This window comes from Martes martes (genome assembly GCF_963455335.1).
Source record: "Martes martes genome assembly, chromosome: 17".
NCBI lineage: Eukaryota > Metazoa > Chordata > Mammalia > Carnivora > Mustelidae > Martes > Martes martes.
In genome coordinates, this window is record NC_137905.1 from 52562414 (window position 1) to 52575110 (window position 12697).

Genomic DNA, 12697 nt, shown 5'->3' on the forward strand with positions numbered 1-12697 from the left:
CCCTTCACAGGTGCCGCGTATCCCTGGGAGAAATGTTGCCCATTAACTCTGCCCCGAACCTTATCTGTGTGTGTAGATAAATGGTAGGCAGAGGTTTACCGTCCGAGCTGGTTTTCGTTTCTCAGTACATGCATCTATTTTCTGAAGCATGTTTTAGTTACATACACCGTCGTCCTTTACCCCTGAATACTTCTGTGTGTATTTCCTAAAAACAGAGATACTCTCTTACTTATCCAAGGTCCTCGACCTCAATAAACGTAACATTTACTGATTCTTTTTATCTAATGTCTTGAGCCATCAGTTTCATCAGTGGACCCAAATGCTCTCTCCCAGCACTTTCCCCTTCCAGTTCAGGATCTAGTCTGGGCTCAGGGATTGCATTTTGTTGTCACATCTCCTTGAATCTGGAACATTTCCATATTTATGATATCGACATTTTGGAAGAACAACCCAACCTTTTTTTTTTTTTTTTTTAAATAGGAGTTCTTCCTCAGGGTACTCATTCTCCGCCACAACATACGAGGTGAAGTGTGTCCTTCCTCCTTATGGTCAGTTGAGGGAAGCATGGAGAGCATGGAATGATTGCTTTTGTTTTAGGTCCTGTTTCTGTCCTCAGTGGTTCGCTTTGAACATGGCCCCCTCCTGGCTTCTACAGGCTTTTCCGTGCCAGCCCCGTGTTCTTTATTCATTCATTTGAACAACCTCTTCTCTGCTCTAGCCCCAAGCTACCACCGCCTCTTAAAATGCCAGCCTCTGTCATTCCAGCAGCAAGTCGCTTTTTTCCCAAAGCACAGGTGGTTGTGTGAGCCAGGCCAGATGGCAGCATGAGCCTGGTTTTGGAAATTCTTGCAGGAGGCAAGTAACCTTCCCTTCTCAGTCTATTTCCACCTACTCCAAATGCAACTGGACTTCGGGTTCTAACCCTGAGCCGTGACAGCTCCTGGCAGCCTTCCGGGCAGGAAGCCAGAGCTGGGGTGGATTTGGAGGACAGAGGTGGCGGGAAGTAGAACACCAGCTCTGCCTTCAAAACAATCTTTTGGGCAATGGTGGGTACATGCAAAATAATCTGTGTGTAAGGACCGAGGTACAGGGAGACCGCCCATTAATTTACCATTCGATTTAATACTAGGACATTATTATTTACTACTCTTTCCTTCATGCCCACCTGTAACCACGATCCTGAATCATGTCTATCCCTCACTCAACTTCCATGATTACTTTGGCGCGTATATACGCGTCCCCAAACAGCAGATGATTTCTTTTTGCCTGTTTTGGAGCTTTGTAGCAACAATATCTGCATGAGTGTTCTAGAGCTGCTGTAACGAAGTACCAAAGACAGGGTAGCTTAAATAACAGAAATGGTATTTCTCACCGTCCTGGAAGCTGGAAGTTGAAGATGCAGGTGTCAGCAGGCAGGTGGCTGCCTTTCTTTGTGTCCTCACTCGGTCTTCTGTCTGTGCTTAGGCATTCTGGTGTCTGTCTCTGTGTCCAAATGTCCTCTTATGAAGGATACCAATCAGCTTGGATTAGGGCCGACTCTAAGGGCTTCGTTTTAAAGCCCTTAATTTGGGGGACCTGGCTCCGTGCGTTAAGTGTCTGCCTTCGGCTCAGGTCATGATCCCCGGGTCCTGGGATCGAGCCCTGCATCAGGCTCCCTACTCAGCCGGGAGCCTGCTTCTCCTTCTTCCACTCCCCTTGCTTGTGCGCTCTCTCTCTCTCTAATGACCTTATTTCAAAATACAGTCACATTCTAAGGTGCTGGGCTTCAACATAGGAATCTGTGGTGAGGGGCAAAAATCTAGCCCATTACCATATTTTACTATATGCAGCTATAGATGCAGCTAGCTTTTTTTTTCCTTCAAGATCTTATTCTTTAAGTAATCTCTAGGCTCAGCATGGAGTTCATACCTACAGTCCCCTAGATCAAGAGTTGAATGTCCCATGACTGAGCCAGCCAGGCGCCCCAAGGTTTTTGTTTTTGTTTTTAAATACGAGTCTTTCTTTTTTTTTTTTTTAAGATTTTATTTATTTATTTGACAGACAGAGATCACAAGTAGGCAGAGAGGCAGACAGAGAGAGGAAGGGAAGCAGGCTCCCTGCTGAGCAGAGAGCCCGATGCGGGACTCAATCCCAGGACCCTGGGATCATGACCCGAGCCGAAAGCAGAGGCTTTAACCCACTGAGCCACCCAGGAACCCCTAAATAAGAGTCTTACTTTCCTTCTTTCTTTCAGAGCAGTTTTAGGTTGACAGCAAAATTGAGAGGAAGGTGCAGGCGGGGTCAGGGGGTGCACCTGGCTGGCTCGGCTTCTGGTTAAGCTTCTGCCTTGGGCTCAGGTCATGATCTCAGGGTCCTGGGATTGAGCCCTGCCCCTGGGGGTGGGGAGTCTACTCTCATCCCTCTGTGATCTCTCTTGCTCTCTCAAATAAATAAATAAATAAAATTTTTTAAAAAGGTTGAGAGGAAGGTATGGAGATTTCCCATATAGCCCACCCACACACATGCATAATCTCCTCCCATCAACATCCCCCACTAGAATGGGTACATTTGCCACAATGGATGAACCTACACATCAGTACCCCTCAAGGTTTACCTGAAGGAGTCACTCTCAGTGGTGTGCCTCCAGTGAGTGTGGACAAATGTATAATGGCATATGTCCATCATTATAGTATCATGCAGTCCCTTAAGAAACCCTTCCCTGCCCCGAGGGGCAAACCATATTTTCTTGCATTCTTTTTTTTTTTTTAAAGACTTTATTTATTTATTTGACAGATAGATCAGAAGTAGGCAGAGAGAGAAGGGAGGAAGCAGGCTCCCTGTGAGCAGAGAGCCCGATGCGGGGCTCGATCCCAGGACACTGGGATCATGACCTGAGCTGAAGGCAGCGGCTTTAACCCACTGAGCCACCCAGGTGCCTCTTTTTTTTTTTTTTAAGATTTTATTTATTATTTATTTGACAGACAGAGATCGCAAGTAGGCAGAGAGGCAGGCAGAGAGAGAGGAAGGGAAGCAGGCTCCATGCTGAGCACAGAGCCCAATGCGGGACTCCATCCCAGGACCCTGGGATCATGACTTGAGCCGAAGGCAGAGGCTTTAACCCACTGAGCCACCCAGGCGACCCTTTTCTTGCATTCTTAAAGTTTTCCCTTCCACATGAAAGTCTTCAGTCCACCTGAAGTTGATTTTTGTGCGGTGTGATGTAGAAATCCAATTTCACTTTCCCCCTAAGGATAAACAATGATTTCAACAGCCTTTGTTAAATAGTTATCTTTTTCTGATTCTCTGTGGTCCCTGCCTCATTATATTTTAGTATTTGTGGGTCTCTTATGGGGCTCTCTGTTCCACACATCGATTCACCTGTTTAAGCCAGCATCAAGACCATCCTGTCTCAGTAACCATTGCTTTGTATGACGTTTCATGGCACAAGTCATTACAACTTTTCATAAATCCACCCAGCAATTAGGAAAAGAAGTAACACTCCCCAACTCATTTTATGAGGTTACTACAATATTAACACACACACACACACATACACACACACAAATAGTTAAGGACAGGGCACCCGGCTGGCTCAGCCCGCGGAGTGGGCAACTCTTGATCTCAGAGTTTTGGGTTCGAGTCCCACGCTGGGTGTAGAGATTATTTAAAAAAATAGAATCTGAAAAAATAGTCAAGCACAGCATAAACAAGGAAAACCACAGTCTATTTCTCTCGTGAATCAAAAAAGTCCTAAATAAAATATTACTATCTGATTTAATCAATTCATTGATTCTCCACATTCATGGGTTAACAGAGGAAAACCAGATGTCTATCACCACAGATGGAAATAAAGCATTTGATAAAAACTTGATCCAATAAATAGTTTTCTCTACAATGAACAAACAATCTAAAGCAAACAGTGGGAAAATCATCGATAAAGCAAATCCACAGGAACAAGAGCAAAACAAGTGACCAAAAAAAGGGATCACAGAAACCAATGGAATGAAAGAGGGGAGAAAAGTCTAACAAAGCAAGATGTTGATTTTAGAAAAAGTTACTGGCATCGATTGACTTTTGGCAAAACTGAATAAGAAAAAAAGAGAGGGGCTCCAAATAAAATACAAACCATAAAAGTGGATAATTATAGCTAGGACTGAGATATAAAAAGTAATTAGGGGTACCTGGCTGGCTCAGTCAGTGGGACATGCAACTCTTGGTGTTGGGGTCATGAGTTCGAGCCCCTTGGTGGGTGTAGAGTTTACTTAAAAATAAATGAATAAACTTTAAAAATTGTAAGTAGAGGGGCGCCTGGTTGGCTCAACTCTGCCTTTGGCTCAGGTCATGATCTCAGGGTCCTGGGATCGAGCCCCTCATCGGGCTCTCTGCTCAGTAGGGAGCCTGCTTCCCCCTCTCTCTCTGCCTGCCTCTCTGCCTACTTGTGATCTCTGTCTGTCAAATAAATAAATAAAATCTTTAAAAAATAAAAAATAAAAAATGTAATTAGATAGTATAATAACCAACTATGGGCCAGCATTTAAAAATGTAGATAAAATGGTTAAATCATTAGAAAATATAAAATGCCCAAAATTATGCAAAAATCAAGAACTTGAGTAAACCAATAACTATTGAAATATACAAAGTTAGAGTCAAAGATTTCCATTCTTTCTCTCTCTCTCTCAAAAAATCTCCAGGGGCACAGATGGTCTAGGCGACTGATATCAAATATTCAAGAAATGCTTAATTTTTATCTTATACACATTATTCCAGAAAATAGAAATCATGTAGAATCTGTCTAGTTCATTTTTGGAAGCTAATGCAATACTGATTCTAAAACCAGATAAGGAACATGTACAAGAAAAGAAAATTATAGGTCCATTTCATTTGTGAATGTGGGTGCAAAAATCCTACATCTCATAATAGCCTACTAAATCCAACACTGTATCGTAATTCATCACAATGCGGTAGTTAGCATGGGTCGTTCAAAATTAAAAAAAAAATTCTTTTAGTGTAATTCACTAACAGACCAAGGAGGAAAATGTAATGATTTCAGTCAATGTGAAGAAATAATTTGGTAAGGTTTTATATCTATTTATGAATGAAAATTAAAACAATAAACTAGGGGGGAAAAGGATATTTTCTTAACCTTTTAAAGCTTCCAGCAAACACCATAAAAATTTTGGATGGCTTCCTTCCAAGAGCAAGAATGATATTAGGATGTTCTCATCATGGCTGTTGCTTAACACAGTACTGTATATAAATCCTGATTAATGGTTTCTTTAAAAAGCTGTAGGAACAAGTAAGAGATAGCAGCAAGGTCCTGAATTACAAGATTAACCTAGAGGGGTGTCTGGCTGGCTTAGTCGTGGATCGTGAGACTCTTGATCTCTCGGAGCTGTGAGTTTGAGCCCCACGTTGGGTGTAGAGATTACTTAAAAAAATAAAAAATCTTTAAAAAGTCAAAAAACCCCCCAAGATTAACCTATAAAAATCAGTTCCATTTCTTTACACCAACAATAGACAAACATGAAATGTAATTAAAAATACCACTCACCATCCCTCTGAAATACCTTGAAATCATCTGGGAACTAACACATTAAAAAAAAATTAAGATTCTGGGGGAGAAAACTTTATTTTTTAAAAAGATTTTGTTTATTTGAGAGAGAGAGAGCGAGAGAGAGTATGAACTGGGAGAGAGGCAGATGCAGAGTCCCCACTGAGCGAGGAGTCCAACACAGGGCTCTATCCCAGGACCCTGCCCCAGCGGAAGGCAGATGCTTAACTGACTGAGCCCCCCAGGTGCCCCAAACTCTAATTAAGGACCCAAAGGTGATTGGGATAAAAGTAAAGACACTCTATGCTCTTGGTTGAGTGATTAAATATTATACAGATGTAATACCTCACCAATAAGTCATAGATGTAATATAGTTGTAAGCAAATTTCTACTTGGATTATTTTAAACTTTTATGGAGATTCACATACCATATAATTCATACAACTAAAGTGGACAATTCATCGGCTCTTGGTACATACAGATATGAGCAACCATCATTGTGGTCAATTTGAGAGCATTTCACCATCACAAACAGACAAACAAACAAACAAACACCAAACTTGTAGCTGTTAGCAATTATCTTATCTCTCCATCCACTCCCAGTCCCAGGAAACCAAGAATCTGTTTTCTGACCTTACAGATTTTCCCATTATGGGTATTTCAGATGAACGGAATCGTGTAAATGTGTCACCTTTTTTATTGGCTTCTTTGGCTCAGCGTGGTGGTCTCAAGTTTCATCTGGGTTGTGGCATGAATTAACCCCTCATTCCTTCTTATGGCTGAATAACATTTCATATTAATAAAATACTAATAAAATAATATTAATGATATTAATATAATATTAATAAAATAACATATTTGTGTGGATATGTTGCGTTTTGTTTGTCCGTTGATGGGGACATGGGGACTGTTTCCACCTTTATGCTGCTATAAATATTCATGTCCCAGTCTCTGTGTATTTGTATGTTTTCATTTCTCTTGGAAATCTGTCTAGGAGGGGGGATTGCTGGACCTCAGGGTCACTCTATGTTTGACTTTTTTGAACTACCAGCCTGTTTCCCACAGTCTGCCCCGTTTTATGCTCCCACCAGCAGCAGCTCCCGTTTTATGCTCCCACCAGCAGTGTGTGAGGGTTTCAGTTTCTCCTCATCCTTGCCCAAACTTGCCATTATCTGACTTTTTAATTGTAGCCATCCTCGTGGATGCGAAGTGGTACCTACCTCCTTGTGATTTTGATTTGCATTTCTCTGATGACTAATGATGCAGATATTTTCATGTGCTTTTTGGCCATTTGTGTATCTCCTTTGGGAAACGTCTATTCAGATCTCTTGCCCATTCAAAAATGGCGTGATTTGTATTTTTGATACTGAGTTGGAAGAGTTCTTAACCTTTTTTTTTGGTCGTTGCTTTGGGGCTTACATTTTAATTGATTGGAATCAGGTTCTTATTTATACTAGCTTAATTCCAGTGAGATAGAAATTGGAACTCCTTTGGAGCTCTATCCTCTTTTCTCTCTTCCTGTGGTATTATTGCCATTACATATTAATATTACAAACCCAACAATAATTATTATTACTACTTTACCATCCATAGTTATTTCCTTAGCTTTCCTCTACCACCTCCTTTGTGTTGATATTGGCAAATATTTTACATCTCTGCATGTTATAGGCCAATGATACATTATTTTGCATATTATTTTATACAATTGATCTTAAAATCAGTTAAGAGAATAATGGAGAAAAACCTGTGCATTAATAGTGTCTTTTAAAATTACATAATTACCAGGGCACCTGGCTGGCTCAGTTGGTGGAGACTGTGACTGTGGATCTCAGGATTGTGAGTTTGAGCCTCATGTTGGGTGTAGAGGTTACTAAAAATAAAATCCTTAGAAAATGAAATAAAATAAAATGATGTGGTTACCTTAACTAGTTTTCCCTGTGGATTTGCCTTACCATCTGGAATTACTTTGCCTTCTGCCTGAAGAACTTCCTTTAGTAGTTCTTGTAAGGCAGGTCTGCTAGCAACAGATTCTCTCAGTTTTTGTTTATCTAGGAATGTCTTTATTTTACCTTTACTTTTGAGAGATAGCTTTGCTAGGTATAAGATTCTTGGTTGCCACTGCTATTCTTTGAGCACTTTGAGGGGTGCCTGGCTGGCTGAGTGGGTAGAGCACTGACTCTTGATCTCGGGGTTGTGAGTTCAAGCCCCACATTGGGTGTAGAGATTGTTTTAAAAAAAAATAAAGTCTTGGGGTGCCTGGGTGGCTCAGTGGGTTAAGGCCGCTGCCTTCAGCTCGGGTCATGATCCCAGGATCCTGGGATCAAGCCCAGCACGGGCTCTCTGCTCAGCGGGAAGCCTGCTTCCTCCTCTCTCTCTCTGCCTGCCCTCTGCTTACTTGTGATCTGTCTGTCAAATAAATGAATAAAATCTTTAAAAAAAAAATCTTGGGGCATCTGGGTGGCTCAGTCGGTTAAGTGCAGACTCTTAGTTTTGGGTCAGGTCATGATCTCAGGGTCCTGGGATCCAGCCCTGCATCAGGCTCCATGTTCAGCACAGGGTCTGCTAAAGTTGCTCTCTCCCTCTCCCCTCCCTGGCTCAGCTCATGTGCTTGCTCTCTCGCTCTCTCTCTTAAAGAAATAAATCTTAAAAATAAAATAAAATAGAATCTTAAAACAGCAACAAAAAAGAAAGATCTTTCTCCTTGTCTTTATTCTTCCTAGGGGACTGTCCAGGCCAGAGGACGTGTGGCATGTCGCATTGCCAGCTGGTGCCATAGGACACCCAGCTGGGCATTTCCTGTGCTTCATCAGAGTGACCACGGATGTCAATGTCACCGTCTTCCACCTTCCCCTCCCACACACCCCAGGAGACCGGTGGGATCCCTGTGAAGTTTTAAATTTGTATTGATTTTCTAATGAATGTGGTTAAGTAGTCTTTCAGGAGACTCTGGTTTTAGAGGCATTTGAGGATCCTCCTCAGGGAGACGGTGGTCTTTGGTTGGGAAGAGCCCCGCATGGTTGGTAAGGTGGGATTGAGACCCAGAGGGAGCACCGCTTCTTGGCATGGCCAAGGGAAGGAATCAGCATTTCCTTGGGCAGCCTCCATGGAAGAGGCTTGTGGAGGATGCCCTAAGCCTCAGATTTTAGGGACTGAAAATCTCTCTTTATTTTTATTTATTTATTATTTATTTATTTATTTGACAGACAGGTCACAAGTAGGCAGAGAGGCAGGCAGAGAGAGAAGGGAGGAAGCAGGCTCCCTGCTGAGCAGAGAGCCCGATGCGGGGCTCCATCCCAGGACGCTGGGATCATGACCCGAGCCGAAGGCAGCGGCCTTAACCCACTGAGCCACCCAGGTGCCCCTGAAAAGCTCTCTTTAATAAAATTTCTATGAGAATCCAAGAAGGTGATCACAGCTTCATTCACCCAGATAAAGGCAGTTCACCAGCACTGATGGTGACCTGTGCTCCAGGCCCTGTCCAGTGCTCTATAAACATACAGACACCCAAAATCGGCATCTCGACCCTACCAGAGTGATATTGCGATTATGCCTAGTCTACAGATGAGGAAGCTGTAGGGTCAGAGAGGTAAAGCCACTTACCAATGGTCACAGAGCAAGTAAGTGGTAGTTGGGCCTTTAAAAGACTGACCCCACTAATCCATTCAGTCATGATTGTTGAGAGCCGGTGAGCTGAACGTTATGGTTCTAGGCTCTAGCGACAAGAGAGGTGAAGGAGACAAAGATCCCTACTTTGGAGAGGGACATTCAAGGGAGATGGGTTGACATTTGAGGGGGAGGGGCTAACATTCCAATAGGAGGAGCTGACATCCCAGTGGGAGGGGTTAACATTCTGGGGGAGGAGCTAACATCACAGGGAGAGGGGCTGACATTTTGAGGGAGGGTTGACATAGTACGGGGAGGGGCTGACACCCCAGGAGGAGGGGTTGATAATCTGGGGGAGGGGTCAACAGCCCTGGGAAGGAGGTGACATTCTGGGTGAAGAGCTAACATCCCAGGGGGAGGGGCTGACATCTCAGGGGAGGGACTGATACCCCAGGGGGAGGAGCTTATGTCCCAAGGGGAGGGGCCGACAGCCCCTATCTTTCAGAGCCTACAGCCTCCTCCTCACAATAGTCTGTCCTTTCAAGTATTGACAAAGCCCACGGCACAAATCTCTGCCATCCTCTGGAATCCCTGACCAGAACAGGGCCTCTGCCCTCACGGAGCTCGCAGCCTAGGGAAGACAGTCCTGAACAGCAAAATCCTGCAGAAAGATATTTACCTCCCCTGCAGGAGGGAAGCAATTACTCGCTCTTAATCACTACCTCTGTTTCTCTCAGCAAGGAGAGAGGGGAGGCGGCGCCCCCAATCTGGCCTGGTTTGAGATGTTCCTAGCCGTGGGAGACAGACAGACTGTCATCAAATGTCGGAAAATAGCTGTCATGAGACTCCTCACCCCCTGACACTTGACACCTTTCCCTTCCCAGCACCTGAAGCCCTCCTTCCTCAGCGGCAACAAAGCATAGTTTCTGTTCTTGTTGACTGAGCACAGAATGTTTCCTAATCCTCACGCACCCCTGCTGGGGTAGAGAGACTGAACTGCTCAGGGTCCCAGCCAAGGTCAGGGCGTCAGGGTCCGGGTTCAAACTCAGCACTGTGATGGGAGTCCAGAGCCCACGCCCTTCCCGACACACACGACCAGCTGTGCTATGGGTCTCCTGGTTCCCATTCTTGTCCCTGCAGAATCAAATGAAATGGGGGGGAGGCAAGGTGACAGCCTTACCCCTTTGTCTGTTTCATTCGCTTTTGTGTCCCTCGCTCCTGAGATGCGGTCTGTCATGAATGATGCGCTGCACCACCTTCTGGGTCTTGTGCTGACCCAGACCTTGCACAGTGTAATGAATTATTCATTTCTTTTGAAAATGGGACTTCCCATGTGCCTCCTCCAGTGGTGGGTGATGCTGGGGACCCCAGAGGAGTCAGCCCAGGACCCTGATCTCAAAGAGGCTGCAGGCTGGCCACAGAGACGGATATAGTCAGTGAGCTATCAAGTTGGTTACGGCTGTGACAAAGCGGGGACCAGGTGGAGGGGGTGGGCTTGAGAGTTGGAGTTGAAGGCTTTGATGGGGTCTGTTGGAAGGCCAGGCTGAGGGGCACTGGGGAGCCATGGGAGGTGTGTGAGCAGAGGAGGGTTAGAGTCAACCCTGAATGTAGAGGTCTCTCCAGGGTCCCCTGGGGGATGGAAAGAGGCCAGGAGAAAGTGAGCATGGGGGTCCTGGGGGAGAGGAGAAGGCCCGAGTGGGGGCCAGGCCATAGAGATGGAGAAGAGAGAGTGAAGGGAGGGAGGGGCTAGTAGTGGGCTCTAATCCAGGGCACCCTCCCTCGCCTCACCTCCTTCCAGTCTGGCAGAGCATGGGAGACTAACCTCTCCATTTCCCACAGCCTGGCCAGGCTCTCCGGGCCTCCCCTGCGGCCATCCTGGGTCCAGACCCCCTCTTCCGGCTGCCTGCCCTCAACTCCCTACCCCTGTCCTCAGAGGCAAACTTACTGACTTTCAAACTGTGTGACCTTCAGAGTACCTCCATTTGCTGGTCTATGAAATGGGTGCACTCATTTCTAATGGCTGCTGTAACCAATATCTATAAACTTAAAGGCTTAAAACCACATGAATCTATCCTGCAGTTCTGGGGGCCATAAATTGGGGGGGGGTCACTGGGTTCAAGAGGAGAGTCCAATTCCTTTCCTTCTCTAGTTTCTGAAATTGCCCTGTTTTGTGGCTCATGGACCTTGGTCCATCTTCAGAACCAGCAGGGTTGGTCTCTGGGTCCCTCGCTCTTCTGCCTCCTTCTCCTACTTCCCTTCTCCTACTTCCCCCCCCCCCCCGATAATCCAGGATCCTCTCCCCATTTTGACAAACAGCCTTAATTTCATCTGTGGCTTTACTACCCTACTGCTTCTGCTGGGGCTGGTGGGGATGGGGGATCCCAGGCCAGACATGGCGGAAGTGTGGGTGCTGCTCACACCGCTGGAGCTCACCCTGGGTGGGGGAGAGGAGGGTGGGTAGTGGGTGCTTCAACCCTGTGTTACACACCCGGGGACCAAGCCTCCAGGCTATGCCAGGCCCTTGGCAGAACGGAGGGAGCGTGTCTGAGGAGGACATGGGTGAGAGGTCCAGCCATCCTGGGAGGACCTGAAGGGAAATTCTTGGGGGTTGGAGACAGTATGGGGGAAGGAGGAGGGTGGGGGGGGTCCTGTCTCCTCCAAGACTGGAAAATATGGGGTGTGGAGGTTCAGCAAGAGATGGATAGGAGAATGGGGAGGCAGAGAGATTGGAGGAGGAGAGAGAGGGACAGAGATGCAGAGAGGACAGGGAGGAGGGAGACAGAGTCGGGGTGGACGGAGACACAGAAGACCCTGAGAAAGTGGGACAGAGATCCTGAGAGAGGGATAGAGACCCTGGTGGGGGGCGGAGATGACGCAGAGGCCCTGAGAAATGAGGCAAAATGGAAGAAGAGGGGAGGGGAGGGGATGCGCGCAGGTGCAAACGTGATGAGACTGCGTAGACATGGGCGTCAGATGGCAGCCAGAGCAGGGAGGGGAGGTGAGAGGCAGGTCAGGCTGCCGGGAGGGATCAAGCGGAAGAGGAGACAGAAAAAGACACGGAGACAAAGACCCAGTGAGAGACAGGGACACGGAAAGCTCTAGCGAAAGACCGAAATAGCACCGGCCTCAACCTGAAGGAGCGCGCTCGGGGGAGACAGACGGACAGGGAGACACACACCATGGAGACACGGCTGTGGGCCTGCATGTAAAGGCAGGACTGTGGACATGGCCGAGGAATTTGGAATGAGTGTGACCCCCACAAGCCTGATTATCCCAGGACTGAGCGCTTCCTGGGATCCAGGGCTCTGGGGGCTCAAACTGGAAAGTTCGTTGCAGCCCAAGATGCCTTGGTCCCCCAGGTGGAACAGAGCAACACTGGGACAGCCCTGGGCCACCGGCTTCTCTGGCTCAGCACTGCGTTGGTTATCATCATGCCTGTCTTCTCTCGCTGCCCTGGGAAATGTGCCTCCCCATCGCCCTTGCAGTGCCCTGTTCTGGGAACAAACTACTTTGTCTTTCTCTCGTTTTCAAACTCCCAAATGTTTCTAAACTAAAGGTTAAATT